The sequence below is a fragment of the Crinia signifera genome, chromosome 9, assembly GCF_055691185.1.
Source record: "Crinia signifera chromosome 9, ASM5569118v1, whole genome shotgun sequence".
In the NCBI taxonomy this organism is placed as follows: Eukaryota; Metazoa; Chordata; class Amphibia; order Anura; family Myobatrachidae; genus Crinia; species Crinia signifera.
Genome location: NC_139225.1, coordinates 95,640,311 through 95,659,365, shown reverse-complemented (window position 1 = coordinate 95,659,365; position 19,055 = coordinate 95,640,311). Strand labels below are relative to the sequence as shown.

Below are 19,055 nucleotides of genomic sequence, written 5' to 3'. Positions count from 1 at the left end.
AAGGGTTTCATGAGCCTTGGGCTGAAAATATTTAAAGGCCTATTATGAGAAGCAGAGGGGGCGTGACCAGTGCAGTTTGGGCGTGGCTAGTGCCATGTAGACATGTCGACCCCATATTATCCCCAGTGTCCACCTAAATATGTAAAAGTACAAAAATTGCATCATTGTGTGGAAAATAGAAATATTTCTGGCCAACTGTTTAGCCAGCTGGTAGCCGGTTACTATTACGATGTCATGATGATGGACCTTTTTATGTGGCAGCCTGAAGTTGTAGCTTCATCTGCCCAATTGGAAATCTGGCCCTGATGTTGCAACACTGCTAAGATATAAATGTGGTAAAGTAATGTGGGACAAGGACGAAGTACAACAGGAGTTGCCATAACAAGGGTCCAATTTTTAAAATTTGCTTCTATTTCTCCCTGTTGAAACTATTTTTGTGACTCATGAACAGATGAATGACAAGAATGAGGTGTAATTGCTTGAAGTTAAATATGTTTATACAATAAAGGTGGTCCAAATACAATAACATGTCAAATTAGGTACAGGTTGAGTATCCCTTATCCAAAATGCTCGGGACCAGGAGAATTTTGGATAACGGATTATTCCGTATTTCGGAATATTTTAATATTTCAATGATGTTTTTTGAAGTATCTTGCATTTATGCTGTATAAACACATAAAATACACACATTTTATTACCACATTAAATACACACATTTTATTACCACATTAAATACACACAAATATATTTTATTTGTTCAAAAAACAAGGTTTCAAAACATGAAACAAAATGTGTGTACTATCTCAGCACTGAATTTGAATGCCAAGCAATCATTTTCTTGTACATATATAGTGCCAGTTACATATCATGTCCTCAGTAATGCTGTTACATATGTCCCCAGTGAGTTTTTATAAAAAAAAAAAAAAATTCTTCACTTTCTGGAATGTATGGTTTTCGGAATAATTCGGATAACGGATATTCGGATACGGGATACTCGACCTGTATCTACAGTACAATAATGTGCCAGATTATGCACAAACCTGCAGAACCAGGAAATCCCTTTGCAGGCTTCTATAGTTGAATGATTTCATGCACACAATGGGGTATATTCAATGCGGCCGTCGAGGGGGGTTTTATGAAGAGGATGGTTTGTTTTCATCAAAAACAAGCCATCCTTGCCGTTTAACCCCCTCGATGGCCACTCGCCCTATTCTATGTTTTGGGGGGATCCCAGCCATCATAGGGTGGCGAGGATCCCCTGAACGTCAAAGGCAGCCCATGGAGGCTTGGGTCAGCCCATGCGCAGTATGTATGAAATTACTGTGCATGCGCTGGCCCCTGCAGGGGACCAGCGGCCGGGACTGCAAAGTGCGGGGAGTGCAGTGGTGTCAGCGGCAACGGAGGGGGGGGGCCGCATTGTGGCAGCCCCCTCCTCCAAAAGTTTAAGAGCCTCCACTGTGTACAAGATAAAGGGAGCAAGGTTATTCTGCCCAGATAATACATTTTATAGTTATAGTTATTGAAGTACACTGAACCCCATGTTTGATTTTTGGTTTTGTGTTTTGGTTAAACTACCTTCAAGTGTTTTGGTTTGGATTTGGTTTGGTTTAAAAGTGGTAACAAAATCAATACTCATTGTTAATAATAATTGATAAAAACAGCTAAATTCATGTAAATTTTGCAATCTACAATGTCCAATGCAGATTTAACCGCTTCGGTGGTATGCCCAGAAATTTTCTGGGCTAATCTGCGCTGTATTATCAGGCTCTCCCGTAAAATTTCTGAGCAACACACTGGCACAGCACCAGCGCCCCCCACCACCTGGTCCATGCTGCCAATCCTCCACCTGCTACTCAATGACGATTGTACACCGGGCCCCCCTCGCTGCTGGTCCAGGCCACCGATCCTTTCCCCTGCCACTCCCGAAAGTTTGGGACCACTCAAGAGCCTTTGGGTGTTTGTGTGTTCTGGAGCCTGAACACACGAATGCCTGAGCGCCTGAACACCCGAGCGGCCCCAAACCTCTGCAAACAGCAGAAGCCAGAAGCAGCATCCCTAGGGTAGTAAGGGCTGCTGCAGAAGGCAGTGGCGGCCAGTGCACCTTCTGTGATGAGTATTTCTGGGGCAGGAAAACTTGCCCTGGTAGGTGTGTACTGCCCCAGGAAAACCTACTACTCAAGGGGTTAAACCCCTGAACTGGGGACTCTGTTTGAATTGGATCTCAAGGGATCCAGACCAGGTTTTGGTTCAATTTGGATCCACAAAATTTGGATGGTTTCAGATTTGTGGGAATACAAACCGCACATCTCTAATTATTATACAGTAGTTTAGTGTGAGGTTCAGCAACTGTGATGCCGAACCTTACCGCGAACTGCACCTGTACGGTGTGGGAGAGCTCATACTGTACAGGACTGAGAACACCATGACCATTTGAGAAATTATTTTTAAATCAACGGGCAATGTCTGCAAAAGTTGCTCTACAATAACCTCCCAATTCAACACTTTAAAGCTTTTAATGGAATAGATAAAATACTGTCCAAAACATTATTGCTATGAAACATAAATAGCTTAATGTACAAAATGTATAACTTTTACACTATAGTGTTCATTTGCTATCTTTCAACTTAAATCATAAGATGGCAAATAAAGACAACATTAATAATGCAGATGGTACAGTACATGTAGGGGAAGTTGGGGATAGGTTGTATTTTCAGTATCACCCTGGAGAATATTGTTCAATACCTGTCAGGATGAGACTCACATCCATGGTAATTAGCTGCTAGTCTGTACTGGAGGCAAGGATGGGGAGTCCTTGGGTGGCTTTCTCCTGGGGAATGCAAATTCAGGAAACTGTAAATAAAAGTGACCTTGTTCTGTGCAGAATGAGGGGAGCTTCAGAGCATCTGCATTATTCAGTAATGTCTGATCCTCCACCAGGCAGCTCCAGGACATCACTGCAATGATCTTATATGTTTTGGAAAAAAAAAACTGAATCCAGTAGAACGAAAGAACGTGTTGCATTAACTGCTTTGCGCTGTAGTTGCATTATAAAGTATTTTGTGCAATTAATCACTAACTTTCAAGCAATACGATTGTGAACTATCGTAGGTTTGATACTTTGATGATATAATTCATAGCGAAAGTCTGATAAATAAGCTGTTAGCTCAACAATTTGGAACAAATCTACAGATGAGCAAATTCCCTCTGTGAAGAGAGCATACAGGTGGATTCAACAAATAATTTGTTTCCTTTAATTTACTGTTCAAGCAGTCATTTCACATGGGACACAAGCACTACTCCCCCCAGTGAGTGATCAACCATTAGGCTGATTAGGCTCTAGCCTAGGGTGGCCAGACTTGGGGGGGGGGCAAACAGTTGGGAATCAGAATATAAAATGAAGAACTACTTCACTCCATGTTTGCAGTGGCAGTATTGAGGGAAGATCTTAAAGTGACTTCCAGATGGCTGAGGCAATGGGACTATGTAACTTCCAGCTATACTTTTACTTTATGCACATTGTGATACAGCACCATCTGGGTAGCCTGAAGCCCTGCATGAGATTATCTAGAGTCTTCCTCACTTTTCCCAACATCTACTTTACAGTCCAAAAATATCATTAGATGCCAAACATGTCAGTATGAATGGCGACTGGATATTCCACTAGTCATACACAGAGCTGTGCATTGCCGGACATCATATGGGTCATAGGGTCAACTGTATCAACATCGACATACATTAGGTTGACCCAGTGCAGTAATGACAAATTTTGCGCCCCCTCGTCACAAAATAATGGCTGCCCCCCCTCCAGTAAATTTGAGCAGTGGTGTAGCTAGGTTCCACGGTGCCCGGAGCAAGGGCATGTTCCCCCCCCCCCCGATTTGTAGTAGGTGGGACCCTTGCGCGACGAAAATGGTACATCCAAATTTAATAGTTAATATATTTAAATCAAGAACTGGTACAGTGAAAATTTAAACTTTTTTAAACCAATATACTTTTCGTAAGATCACTCATTTGATCTTACAAAAAGTAGAGAATAAGATAATTCATTTATATTTTAATGTAAAAAAATTTTGGTACTCTTTACCTAGAAGGGCGCCCATCATGGCCATCTCGGGCATTGAATGCACTAAAAAATCGGGTGCGATGCGACCGACGAGATGCCCGAGATTTCCCATAGGGAACAATGTTAAATGTCTCAATTGACCTGTTCAATCCCTCAATTGACCCGATTTTTCCATAGGAAACAATGTTAAATGGGCCACAGAGGCCAAATAGGCACCCTGAAGTGTGAAATGGCCACCCCAATTGTTAACGCCACCCCACGATGAGCTCCGGCGCCAGGTGACATGTCGGCGCCCGGAGCAGGGGCAAACGCAGGATTTTCAGAAGGGGGTTTCCAGAGGGGCGGAGCAAAGCTGGGTCAGTTAAAGTATTATAGATAGACCAAATGTATATAAATAATAATAATAATAATAAATATATACTGTATAGTGGAGTGGGCTTATTATTCATAATTTTCTGGTGGTAGGACAGCTTGCTTGACTGCAGATATCTCCAGTTCCCGAAAATAGATTTCTTAGATTTTAATGGAATCCCACCTACTAAATGGTATAGGGGACTAGGTGATCAGAGTTCAGGAGGCAGAGCAATCTGCCAACGAGTATATAAAACTACATACCAGGTGTGTGGAGCTGGAGCAGTAACCAGCTGCTGGAAGGCTGATATCTCTGGTTCTGGGAACAATAGTGACAAGCTACTAGTGTCCTTCAAAGGTTGAGAATCCCAGCTTTTGAAATATACACTCAGAAAAACTCTATGTCAGACAGACCCTGAAATATCTGACTGGGAAAGCAATTAACAGGCTTGGATGGGGACCACTGCTTTGAAGTCAGATATCTCCGGTTCCCAAGGGCCGATTTTTAAAATTCTTGTACCCATGGAAAGAGGGGACCCTCAGCTTTCCCCCTGCGTGCACAACTCCACCCTAGCTACGCCTCTGAATTTGAGACATAACCCTCCCCCACCCTGCCTTACCCCTCTGCGTCACTCTGTGGCCGGGACATGAAGATCTACTTGTCTACGTCCCGGTGCTCCTCCTGGCTCCTTACAGCAGACCGTTTTTAAGAATGCTGGAGGAGGCCACCGCCACCTCCTCTAGCATCTTCAATAATGGTCTGCTGGACTCCTGGCCACAGATGCGGTGGTGGGGTAAGGCAGGTCCTTGCAGGCGGTAGCGTAACAATAGCTCCCGCAGACTCTGGCGCCCACACTAACTCCACACATCCCCACCACCGTGGGGTCCGCGGCACTATTATTATACCACTGGGTCGACCACGACAGGGCTTAGGTCGACATCTGAAAATAGGTTGACATGGCTAGGGTAGGAAGGTGGACACAAGCATTAGATAGACAATGGGTAAGGGTCGACCGTCAAAAGGTCAACATGAGTTTTCATATTTTTGTCCCGAATGTCAACATAGTCGACATGGACACTGTTTAAGTGTACTGCGTCCTCTCGTATGGCTCGCTGCTCTTGCCATGCTTCGGGCATGGGGCCTCACTATGCTCGGCACACTATTGTATTCTCCCACCACGCCGTAACGGATGGTAGGACATAAAATACGAGTGGTTAGAAGTTAGTTCAAAACTGCGCACATCTTCCAAATTGCAGCCCATGATTATACCTCAGGAGCTATCACCAGTGCCCCAATAAACAAAGAACAAGGGTGTACCATAGTTCTATTCTATATAGATATATAATCTATTCAGATTAATATAATACTTCCAAAAGAAGATTCTCCTTTTTATAGTTCTATTATGTTCCATTTTCTCCTAGGGAAAGAGACTCAAAAAGAGTAGAACTCCTGAAAAAGGAGAATCTTCTTTGGGAAGTATTGTTTTATTCTGAATAGTGCCACTGTGGTACACCATTTTTCTTTGTTTATTAGGACATGAAATACGGCCTATCGGCACAAGTTGGCTAAAAATAACGGTGAAAAACTCACGTCGACCTGGTGGGCAAAATTGGTTGATTTAACTTGTCGAAAGACATTTTCTATGCTTGTGGAACGAATTCCCAAGGCTTAACACATAAGCTGGGTACACACTGGGCAATATATATCATTAACAATATGGACAAAATCAGTATCATTAATAATATCATGTGCATATCATCCAGCGTTCAATACCGTTAACGATGTGTGTGGACGCAGGTCATTAACGACACACCCCCCCCCCCTTGTTGTCTGTACATGTAGCTAAATCTGACAATATCCTCAGCAACTGCATGTGCGGAGCGTGCAGTGAGTGTGCATACACTACTGTATATCGCTCCTGATGGCCAGGCAAATTCCCTTCGGCCCGAGCCATGCCCAATTGGCTGCACACACCATGAAAATGTTATGAATGATGGTATGGTCACTTCTCCATCCTTCATTAATACGCATTGGTTTGCAGGTGATATCTTCCGTCTTGGCTATGCATTGCATGCTGATACGGCAAGTTGTGCTGATATTGGCCTACTATTATGTACCCATCCTAACAGTCAACAAGCAATTGACAATTGTGCAAATAAAGCACAATCATCACAATCATTTTCCAGCCCGGGAAAAGTTTTGTAGCAGCCTGGGGGGGTTGCTAGTGCCAGTGACCCGGGGGGGGGGGCAGTGCTACTGACCCAGGGAGGGGGGGTGCTAGTGACCCGGGGGGGGGCAGTGCTACTGACCCGGGGAGGGGGGGTGCTAGTGACCCGGGGACTAGTGACCGTGCACGTGGGGGGGGCTGGTAGCAGTGCTATACCGCGCCTGGGGAGGGGGGGTGATAGCCCTACTGACCCGGGGGGGGCGGGTGGTACCGCTGCTTACACAGCTTTGCTGCTGCGCTTGCCGGCACCATATCCTGAAGCAGTTGCAGGTGACGTGATAACGTCAACCATAAGCGACCAGCGGGCAGCCGCGGCCATCTTCAAACCGGTCAAAGCCATATTTTCTGTGGGCCGCTCAGCCAGGGGGCGGCCCGGGGGGGGAAGCGGTGGCTCAGCCAGGTGGTATAGCAGCCAATTGTGGTCCGGGCCACTGGGAAATGGCCTGGTTTCCCGGCGGCCCAATCCGCCCCTGGATCCGCGCATTTTACGTTATCCTTCATTAATCCGCATACAGGTCTATTTTGATAGAAATAATATTAATAAATATACCCAGAAGTTTGCACATGTACCAAAAACTCTAGTCAACAAGAGAAACTTTGCATCAAGTGCAGTGGTTCCCAACCCTGGTCCTCAAGTACCCCCAACAGTGCACGTTTTCCAGGTCACCCAGCAGGTGCACTCATTATTCAGGCACATTTGAAAAGATCCACAGGTGGAGCTAATTATAGCACTTGTGATTCTGTGTGGAGACCTGCAAAACGTGCACTGTTGGGGGTATTTGAGGACCAGGGTTGGGAACCACTGATCTAGTGCATAAAACTATTTTCTTTGCCAACTTGATATAATAATTATATTTTGTAGATCTGTGGTTGACAAACTCGGTCCTCAAGGCACCGGTCCACACTTTAAGAATAACCATGCTTGGGCACAGGTGTATTAATAGTATCTCAGTCAGTTATGATTTAACCATCTATGCTCAGATGTGGATATCCTTAAAACCAGGACTAGTCCCTGAGGGGTAGATTTCTTAAGCTCGGTGAAGTGATAAAGTGTCTGGTTTTTATCAGCGGCCAATCAGCTCCTACCTGTCATTTCTCAAACCAAGCCTGTAACTTCACAGTTAGGAGCTGATTGGCCGCTGATAAAAACCAGACACTTTATCACTTCACCAAGCTTAATAAATCTGCCCCTGAGTACCAACTTTGGGAACACACTGGTGTAGATGCTTTTGTGCAGGCATTTCTAACCTGCGGCCCTCCAGCTGTTGTGAAACTAGAAGTCCCATTTATGCCTTACCACATTGTTGCTATTAGGGCAGGCATGTCCAAACTATGGCCCTCCAGCTGTTGTGAAAGAACACGTCCCATCATGACTTGCCACACTTTTGCTATTTGGGAATGATAAAACAAAATGGTTGTATCGACCTTTTGACCATTTCGACCTTAGGCATGTCGACCACTTTTCGTGTCAGCCTAAGGCCAGTTGACCTTCAGTGGTCGACCCAATGTATGTCAACCTTAATTTGGTAGACCCAATGACCCGTACCCTGCAAATGAATGTGTATGCTGTGTGAATGGATGTGTACGTCTTGCGTAGAATTTGCTGCTGAGTGAACTCCTTTGTTACAGGTGAGCCTGTTATCGCAGACTTACTCGACTCCACCCTCAGATGCCTACTTCCTGTCAATCACCTTCCAAGCGGCTAGCGAAGGAAAAAAGTAGCACGATTTCTTCACTAGCAGGCATCGCGCATGCGTACCCCTATATTGATAATCATCCGCCGTGCAATTTGCACAGAAGCGATCAGGTTTGAATCTGGCTCAATGTAACTATTCATGACTTCAGTCATAGGCGTGCGCACGGGGGGTGCCAGGGGTGCACAGGCACCTCCTAATGACCCCCCACAGGATTGCACGCACAATGGATTTTCAGCAGCAGCAACCGCGGCGGTCAGGACTGCTGCATGACTTGCCTGCCGCCGCTGGTCTCCAGCCCGCCAAACAGATCACAGTGGCTGGGGACATAAAGGGTGTTGCTGCTGCATGGATGGACTTGCGGGGCTGCCTCGCTCGGCTCCATAATGTCAGCCCCCCGGCCCCGCTCTGACCTTTAGCCGTCACGGCGCACAGTGCGCACACCCGCTCCGTCCCACCTCCCACCCGTCTGGTCTCCTACCTGCTCTATCCCACCAGCCGCCTTCCTGGTATCCCACATTCTCAATCCCACCTCCCACCTGCTTGGATTCAGGTCACCTCACCTTCCCGTGACCTGCAAGTTCTGCCTGCACTTGTGCCACACTGAGCAGGAGCCAGCTGTAGGCAGTGTTCATCCTAGGTGGAGGAAGATTACTTTTTAAAAATTAACCCCCTGGGAAACGAACACCTTGGCAGCAAGCATGTAAGTCCCCTCTGCAACAATATTACAGTGGGTGGAATAATATGTACTGGGCATGACAGTGGGTGGCATAATGTTTCATTGGCATTATGGTAGGTGGCATTATGCTTGATGGGCATTAAGGTGTGTGTCAGCATGTGGAATGAGCATTATGGTGTGCGGCATTATGTGAGATGGGCTTTAATGTGTGATGGGCATTATGGTGTTTGGCATTATGTGGAATGGGCATTACAGTGTGTGGCATTATATGGAATATACAATGTAAATTTTTGCAGCACGCCTTTGGTGCGCATTGTCCACATTTCTAGTGTATTTAAGGGGTACAGTAGGAGCAAGTTTCATCTTTGCTCCTTGGGCCATGGCTAGCCATGGCTATTCTATTCTTCTCAGCTGCAATACGTATTGTATTGCAGCTGAGAAGAATAGAATAGCCATGGCTAGCCATGACCAAAGGAGCAAAGATGAAACTTGCTCCTACTGTATGATTCATTCTGAAGTGCATATACATAAATAAGTCACCTTGTATTTTGTGTGCATTGATGCCCAATAAGAGTTCATAGACACGCCCAGAAGGTGGTAATGGACACACCCCTCCAATAGTGCACCCCCTAAACCAATGCGCTGCGCACGCCTTTGATTTCAGTAGCATTCTCAACACTCAATAGCTTTGTTTTTCACCAGGAAATCTGGCAGAAGCATGATGACAATTAACCTTTTGTACAACAATCTATTACAAATGGGGTTAATAGGTTGATCAAGGGATTGATAGAAAATGATTGGAACAGATGAAAAAAATAATAATTGTACTGCCCTCTAGTTTTTCCTGTCTCCCTCCCCATCCGCCTCTAGACATACAATACCCTTACTCATATCGCCCTCCTTTCCAGTAATTACTGTACCACGAGAGTTATTAAAAATACTTGTTCAAATACTTAACTCTGTTTAAAGATTTTTAGTTGGAAGTAAAACAGCGTGACATTAACACCTGGGTCTCATTAATATTCATGACAACCTGTTTCAAAGATAAACAACAGCATTTGTGTAAACCATTTAATATAAAAAGCCGTCACACATACACATAAGCTATCCAATTCATGCTGAGCTTTTAATTTAAATTTAGACCATAATTTGGCGGTGTAAATTGAGTATCGGGAATGAATCATGCTGTTTACAAGAAACTGTTTCCTCTGTATAGAAATGCAAACAATGTTTAAATGTGCTGTAAAAATCAAAGTCTAATTTATATTAACACAGTTTGTGGATAATTTGTGACTTCATCTGAAACAATTTAATTTGACTTCAAGACCTAATGGGAAGGAATCTGCTTAGCATTGTAAATCAAATTTGGGTTGTGTCGTATTTCCCAATGGCGGAGCTTGACGCTGAAGTCAAAGCAATGGCTTACTCATGAATGGCGAATCTGGTTGTTATGGTTACAATGAATACATCAGTCAGTGGACCCTATTTTCCCTTAAAATGAAACTGGATTGGTGTTAAAATAAATATAAATCACTCTTACATGAGCAACAAAAAATATGTATGCAAATATAAGAACTGTTGTGCAGAAAGCATTGCAGCCATTTCTCTTAGTCAATTACATGCTTATTGACAGGGTTTCCATTCTTATTGCCAGGGGTTCCATGCTCATTGCCATGTGGGAATACAGCTGCCTGGCTGTATTTAGAGCACTGCAGGTCCTGGCTATTTGAAATAATACCCCTTTCACACCAGAAAATGCAGGGACTTACCCGGGAATATGGTCCCAGAATCATGCAGGGACATACCAGATTGGTATGTATGCCTTTTCATAAATCTCTGTTACAAATTGACATGAGCAATTAAGAGATACAGTGTTCCCCTAACGAGCATCTGAACCTAAGTTGAGGAACGCCATTTAATGGGAACAATCCCAGAATTGGGTACTAGTTATGATTGGGGTTTTATAAACACCATATCATTAACTGCAATATTTGAACCCCCTAAATAAGAGGATTCTATATGTTTAGATCAGAGCATTTTTTTTTATCAAACCTTATACGGTTAGCTCATGGGAAATTTATTTTATGTAACAGGTCGGCCCTCAATGGAGTACACCGGGCAGAGAGGACCCAATTGTGAACAGCCAAAGATGGTATACAGAGCATACCCATAATTGACCATTTAGTGGTAGGTATACCCATATGACAAATACTGTAGTAACACTTTGGCAGACTTGTCCTAAAGCTGAAATCAAGTATTTGCTAGTATGAACAGATATCATATTATTGGAAAGTCTCCATCTATCCATTATTGAGGATATGTAGTCACCCGTTCAAGGGAATAACCTATAGTAATTCGAATGTATTCATATAGCCACAGCTGTCCGTTTGAATATACACAGATAAAAAATAAAAAAATTGTGACAGGAAAGAAAAGACCCTCACTCTAATATAACCCCTAACGGTGGAGTTTCATAATAAAAGTGTAAGTGTTGTCACTTTGGAAAACCTGAATCATTAAAAATTATAACACCTTAAGTAAAGGGTGATTATGCTCACAATGAGCAACTCTCCCTTCTTGAAATGTAGATCAATAAGCTGGGTCCATCCTGTGATTATGTCCTAAAAACAATACATTATCTCCACCAGGTGCATCAGAGTCTATGGAGGATCTGTTGTTTTGACGTCTTGTTGGGATACACCCTATGCCAGGGCTGGGCAACACCGGCCCTCCAGATGTTGATGAACTACACATCCCAGCATGTCTTGCACCAGTTTCAGCATGGCCACATAGCAAAACTAATGCAAAGCATCCTGGGATGTGTAGTTCATCAACATCTGAAGGGCCGGTGTTGCCCAGCCCTGCCCTATGCGAAAGAATCGCGAAAATTGTGTCAATAACATCTGGTATGTTACCTGTATAGTTGGAATGGTCCTTCATCAACCTTTGTGGAAATTTGTTCTCCTGTTCGTCCGTTTCCATGTAACTTTTTTCCAACTTTGTTCAATTGTGAAGTTGATATACTAAGATGATTTAGCCAACTAAGTTGTAGTCATGATTATTCAATAGTAAAGTCCTTCGAATGTTTTATCATTGTTAAAAAGATGACTGTACAATGTTCTTTTAAAGTTCACACTTTTATGTTTGTAGCAAACCCCTGATGAAGTCCCTTGCAGGGACGAAACGTGTTGGGGACGTTTGTTTGCTATTCTGAAAATATCTGAATACAACATTGAAGTTTTTATGGTCTGGAAAAAGCACCTCTATTGAATGAAAAAAGAGACTTTTTAATAAATGTTTATTAATTATTGGACTTTACTTTGATTTACTTTTATATAACTAAAGGCTATTATAGAAGCAATTATTGAAGCTTCAAGCAAGGGCGCCAACTTACAACAGCTATCCATATATATATATATATATATATATACATACATACAGGGCCGTCAACAGCAGTGTAGACTCCTAGGCATAGCAATGTATTGGGGCCCCTACCGATCCTTCAGCGGTAGGGGAAGTTTTAATGTCCCGCGGGTGGTAGGGGGTATTATATCAACCGCTCAGCATGTAGGGCTTGGATCAGTTATTTCCACTAATTACCCCTTTACTGCACAGATGGTGGGAGATGGGGTGGGAGAAGGGGGCATTGGGCTGAATGAAGGGGCCCTGATACATAACTTCCAGGGTGGTAGAGGATGTTTAATATGCAGAGGAGGGGTGTATAGCTTATTATTCATAATTTTCTGGTGGGAGGACAGCTAGCTTGACTGCAGATATCTCCAGTTTCTGGTAATAGATATTCTTAGATTTTAATGGAATTAAAAACTAGAGAACCCCACCTACCAAAGGTATTGGGGACTAGGGGATCAGTGTTCAGGAGGCAAAGCAATTTGCCAACGAGAATATAAAACTACATACCAGGAGTGTGGAGCTGGAAAAGGAACCATCTGCTGGAAGGCTGATATCTCTGGTTCTGGGAACAGTAGAGACAAGCTACTAATGTCCATCAAAGGGGGAGAGTCCCAGCTTTTGGAATATACCCTCAGAAAACTCTAAATCAGACAGAACCTGAAATATCTGACTGGGAATAGCAATTAACAGGCTTGGATGGGGACCACTGATTTGAAGTCAGATATCTCCGGTTCCCAAGGGCAGATTTTTTAAATTATTGTACCCATGGAAAGAGGGGACCCTCAGCTTTCAGCCAAGGGCCCTTAGAATCCCGGAGGGGTTTCTGTGTACTCAGAAACCCCCCCTGCGTGCGCCACTGTCAGATCCCATGACCTCAGTGTTGTGAGGTAGCAAATTATTAGGTATTAGGCAATAATGCTCAGTATTATGTCCTTGCAGTGACTTTCCATTTCATACATCTCTGACATTGTAGCAAAATACAGCAGCCCCTGGAGCATAACACATGGCCTGAGTAAGGATTACTAATAACTAGAGCAGGGGCATGATGGAGGGGACTTACGGCGTTCTGAGTGGGGGATGGTACTAATTACCGGGACCTGGGCATGATGGAGGGACCAGACTGGGTCTGCCACCCCCTCTACCTTCCAGGAGCATTGTGCCCTTGGTGGAAAAAAGACCAAATCTGCTGTATAGGAGACTTTGTAAAATCTGCATACATGTAGCATGTTTGGAGATGGATAATGTCACATGTTTGGACCTTCTTACACAGAAAGGTCTACCATTAAGGCAAACACTAATCATTATTTTGCCCATGTAACATCTATACTTAAGTTCTACAAAATAAAAACACAGTCCATTTTTGGAGAGAAAAAGAATTTAAATTATATTAAATTATTAAAAACATATTAAAATGACAATATTTTCATTTAAAAAAATCAATTGTGATGGACAGGCCCAGGGGTTTCAGGGAGCAGCAGCTGGAGAATGGCACCTCAGGTCACCCAAGCTCCCTTATTCCAGATGTTACTTGGCCACTTTATACATCCTTCTAATTTTGCGGAGGAGGTTCTTTATTTCCTCCTGTATGGCTTCGGGGCTCAATTCATTTTCTTGGACTTTCCCTGGAAGCTGTCTAGCTGGAGACTGAGGCAGAGCATCAGCTGGGGAGGAGGTTGGCAGCTGGGGACTATGGCAGCACATCTTGGTGTTCCAATCCCGCTTACTGAAAATGTACTTTCTGCCAAAGTTTTTGGGGACGTCATCCTCATCTAAGAGAAGAGGCAGAATATAAGTCACTGTGTATTTATCACAAGCAAACACTAGTCCATCATAAAGTACATATTCACATGACATTTACATATACACTTTCCATGAAATGGACATTTGTGGGTGGTAACTAAGTGTTCTTGTGGGAGCGTCATAGGAGTGCTGTGGGCATGTAAGCCGCTTCCACATGTGCTTGCATAGTTTTATGCAAAATTAAATAGCTCAATGAGCAGAGTATTAAACAGGAATGCAACAGGTTATGGGTTTGAATAATGGGTATGGCAGTATATTGAAATGTATTATTTTACTTAATAACTAAGAGCTCTGAAGTTAAGTGCACAAATGTTGTATAAAGAGGATGTGTTTCTATATCCAATAATTTGCAGTGTTCTCTGAGAGACATAGTATTACACAGCACCAATGGCCGGCTGCATGACTCATGTGGCCTGCTAAGCTGTCCACCGCAGCTTCTACCTAGAGTCCAGGACAGTGGAGGAACTTTTGGTTGATGAGCCGGCCAGTCTTTTGACGTGTTTTTTTTTTTTTAAATTCTGCTGACACTTCCAGCTCCGCCTCCCGCCGCTCAACATTGCACAGAACCTGCAGCTCAACGTTGCCCTGCACCTGCAGGTGCCCGCCCCACCACTCCCCAGCTCTCCTGCTCCCCACCGCTGCTGCAGCTCCACGGGAGTTTTTCATGTGATAAATTGCCAAATTGTAAATGAGCCTGCTGGGAGCTGCCCGGGGTGCTCAGGGGGAATTTGGTTTGACTTTTAGGAAAAGTCGACTAGTGTATGAGGGCCTTTAGGGGGCTGTGGCTATTGTCAGTAACTGAAAAAAACGCAGCAGATATCGGAGATATCACTTGCATATGAGTGAAACTAAATATTTGTGGTTAGCCCCCAAATATGGCTGTTTTTGAGGAATATGTCACTAATATATAATGATAAGTGGACCTCTTGTGCGGTTACCACTCAGTTTTTCTCAGTGTATGCAGTATCAAATATATGATTTTAATAATAAAAGGAAAAAAGGCTTACATGCTTTAATAGTGTGGTCCGCTTTGACAGGCCCAACCGATGTTTTTCTGTCATCCAACAGTTTCTTTTTGATAAAGAACTTGTCATCGGACTTGCATCTCACATGATGCCTGCGAGATGCAAAAAGAAATAAAAGAAAAAACAAGAGTAATTACACAAATGAATTATCTCTCTGGGGGAGATCTCTAAACTAAAAATGCGGTAAAAACCCTGTTATCGTGTTTTAACCGCATTTTGGGATGCTCTAAGCATCCCCCCGCCTGGTTACCGCGACGGGGGCATCGCCAGAAAAATCTGGCAATGCCCCATAGAAGCCTATGGGCTTCTAACGTGACCCACCGCCACCCCGCACCGCCGTCCCACACCGACACCCTGCAACAAACCCCCCCCCCCCCCCTCACCTGTGTCTGGGCAGCACAGAGCTGTGCTGCATGGACCTGTGAACTCCTCCCTGCACTATGATCCTCTTTCGGGTGCAGGGAGGAGGAGAGCACGGTGCAGCAGTGTCTGGTAAGGGAGGGAGGGGAGAGCCGCCGGGTCCCCTGACTCTCATTGCAAAGGACAGCTCTTAACCTCACCTGTGTTCGGGCAGCAGAGTGCTGTGCTGCCCGGACCAGTGACCTTCCTGCAATGTACATCCTCTTCCGGGTGCAGGGAGGAGGGCCCGTCCGCAGCAGCTGCCAGCAGAAGGATACAGGAGGGGAGCCCCTGGGGACACGCTCACCCTCTGCCGGCTACTTCGCAATGGACAGCTCTTATCACAAGAGCTGCCCGTTGCTATACTAATCCCATATGTTTATACCATTGTAAAGCGCAACGGAATCTGCTGCGATATATAAGAAACTGTAAATAAATATACGATTAGTATCGTTGGTGGGGGGGCTGCCAGTACCTGGTGGCGGAGGTTAGAGCATCCCGCCCATAATCTACTACGTGGTTTGTGTATTTCACAATATTTATATATTTGTTAGCTTATCCTTGGATGACACAAAACTCAATATGAGGCCCAGTTTCTTACATTAATTTTATTGAATTTATGTGAAAAGATATTTCTCACACCCTTTTTACATTATTTTAGTTTCTTCTGCTCCATACCCTTTAATTCGCATTTTATTTATGACTCAGGTTGTATTTTTCATACTTATAATGTGACATGTAATATGGTCAAATTTACTAAGAATAGAAAAGCTCCAGCAGGCAAAACATTGATATATATCTTATGGTAAGTGCATCTCATCACAGTCTGCTAAATACTACTGAGTTATTACATGGCTTATACATTTTAGGCGTATCATGATGCTTTGGATGCGCCAGTAATCATCACCAACTACTAATGCCAATGTCCCCCCATGGATGTATTATACTAATCCCCCCCCCCCCCCACAGCACAACAGTAAGGACCTGGTGCCTGATATTTGGGAGATACTCACCACAGCAGTGGCTGTTTAATGGCCACTTCTGCAAAAATAGTCTCTGCCGAGTCTACAGACATCTTCTCTCTCCAAGTCTGTACAGGACACTAACTGCCAGTACCCCACACACATTATGATGCTGCAACGTGTCATAATACCGAAGGACAGGAGCTATAGCCAATCAGATCATGCCTATGGAAGTACATAAGTGCAGGCTTGCTGGGGGTCAATATCTTGATTATTTTTTATGATATGCCCTAAAAGAATGTGGATATTATATAATCACCCCCTTTATGTGGTTCTAAATACATGCAGATGTCCCCATATAGATTTTAAAAAAATGCGACATCTCTCTGGAGAACTGATTGGATGGGGCATCTCCAGTATACATACATACCACACATGGGAACAGGACACATACATGTTTAGAACATGTCATAGCAATAAGTAACCCTTACAGACCCCCGGCTCCTCATTCATATTACAAGCACTGATCAGTTGGAAATAAAGCATACCTCCCAACGGTCCCGCTGTCTCACCCCCAGGTTTAATATAGTTTTTATTTACCTGTAATATAAGAGGAGTGATCTGCATTGAGGCCTGTGAGGGTCGCAAGTCCTGGTGGGTTATAAACTACCCAGGCAGGTGCAGTGCTTTGCAGGTACAATGTACACAGGTGACAAAATCACACTTCCTAGTCGCCAATCCAGGAACACACCAACAAAATGAAAACACTGGTTATATCTCCTAAAGTAATCCCACAGTATCGGAGCTTGTAGTGGGCAGATGAGAGGCTGTAGTCAGATTGTGATAGGTGTGGAAATGATAGGACTCTGGGTGTCCTCTCTCCATGGCTGTTGGTGACCGTTGGCTCCATGTGCAGGTGCCTTGGTCTCATGCTGACCTTATCTATGCTGCCCTGTAGCCATACAGGCTAACTAAGCCTTTTAACCATGTTATGGCCCCAGCAATAATGGCCGCTCCCTTGCCTCACTTCATTATTTTCATTGATTAGTTATAAGCCCTCATTAGATGCTAGCCAATTTATCAGAATAAAAAACTCCCTAACTACAGTATGACATGTTTTTCAATTATGTGTACTAGGGGTGTGCACAGGCACTTTTCTTGTTTTGTGAAACGTGTTTTGGGTCAGTATCGGGATCTGTTCCAAAACACCACCATTTTTGTGTTTTGTATCTGTATTTGTTTGTAAAAAAACCTAAAAATCACTAAAATCGCAGAATTTTTTTAGGGGGGGGGGGGGGTGTTGTTGCTCCAACTCTATTATTAACCTCAATATCATTAATTTCCACTCCTTTCCTGTCTATTCTGAACACCTTACAATATTGTTTTTAGTGCAAAAGTTTGCACCGAGGTAGCTGGATAACTATGCTGAGCCACACAAGTGGGTGGCACAAACAATGGACTCACATGACAAACTTAGCATCACCCCTGGACTGATACGGCACACTTAGCATCACCCCTGGACTGACACGGCACACTCAGCATCAGCCCTGGACTGATACGGCACACTTAGCATCACCCCTGGACTGACACGACAGATTTAGCATCACCCCTGGACTGATATGGCATACTTGGCAGTACCCCATGAATAATACGGCAAACTTAGTTCACCCCAGGAATTATACAGCAGACTTGGCTGACCACAGGAATTATACGGTGCAGATGGTGGCACCCCGGACCTGATACAGCACACATGGCGGCACACAAGGAATTATACGGCTCACATGGCGACACTCCTGCAGTAAAAAGAAAAAAAAAATGTATTATTCTTTTAAATACATAAATGGCAGCACCCCTGGATTGATATGGCAGATTTAGCAGCACCTGATTAATTATACAGCACACTTGGCTCACCCCTGGACTGATACGGAACACTTAGCATCACCCCTGGACTGATACGGCATACTTGGCAGTACCATACTTGCCTACTTTAGAGAACCATTTTCAGGGAGATTTGAGAGGGTAGTAGAATTTTCTGCAGCGCTGTGGGGTTGTGTCATCCACCCAAAGGGCGTGTCTAACTCCACCTATGGGCGTACCTATTGCAACTAGGGGGTGTGTCCTGTACGTCACTTTGCACATCTGCACTTTAGAAATGCGGGGGAGGAATACACTAAAACTGGGAGGACCCAGAGGATTTGCGGAGGAACAGCAGGTAGCTCATTCAAAAATTGGGAGCCTCCCACTAAATGCGGTAGGGTAGCAACCTTGACACATACCACTATAATAGACATAGCCATCCCATATTACACCCAGTACACACACCACTACATTACATTACACACAGCACCCCCATATCACACAACTATATTATGCGGGGTACACACCAGGACGACCCGCTCACAATGCACATCGTGAGCGGGTCGTCAGTGTCTCGTCCGACCCG

The 19,055-nt window shown here is 44.1% G+C and overlaps 1 long non-coding RNA gene across 1 annotated transcript; it reads right to left on the bottom strand.

Moving 5' to 3' along the window:
- Positions 1-13,858: 13,858 nt before the first annotated feature.
- Positions 13,859-17,541, bottom strand: LOC146036661 (uncharacterized). The gene is made up of 3 exons (XR_014460907.1): positions 17,213-17,541; positions 15,234-15,343; positions 13,859-14,195 (listed from the first exon to the last, which is right to left on the bottom strand). It is a non-coding gene; the product is annotated as an uncharacterized LOC146036661 (long non-coding RNA).
- Positions 17,542-19,055: the final 1,514 nt, after the last annotated feature.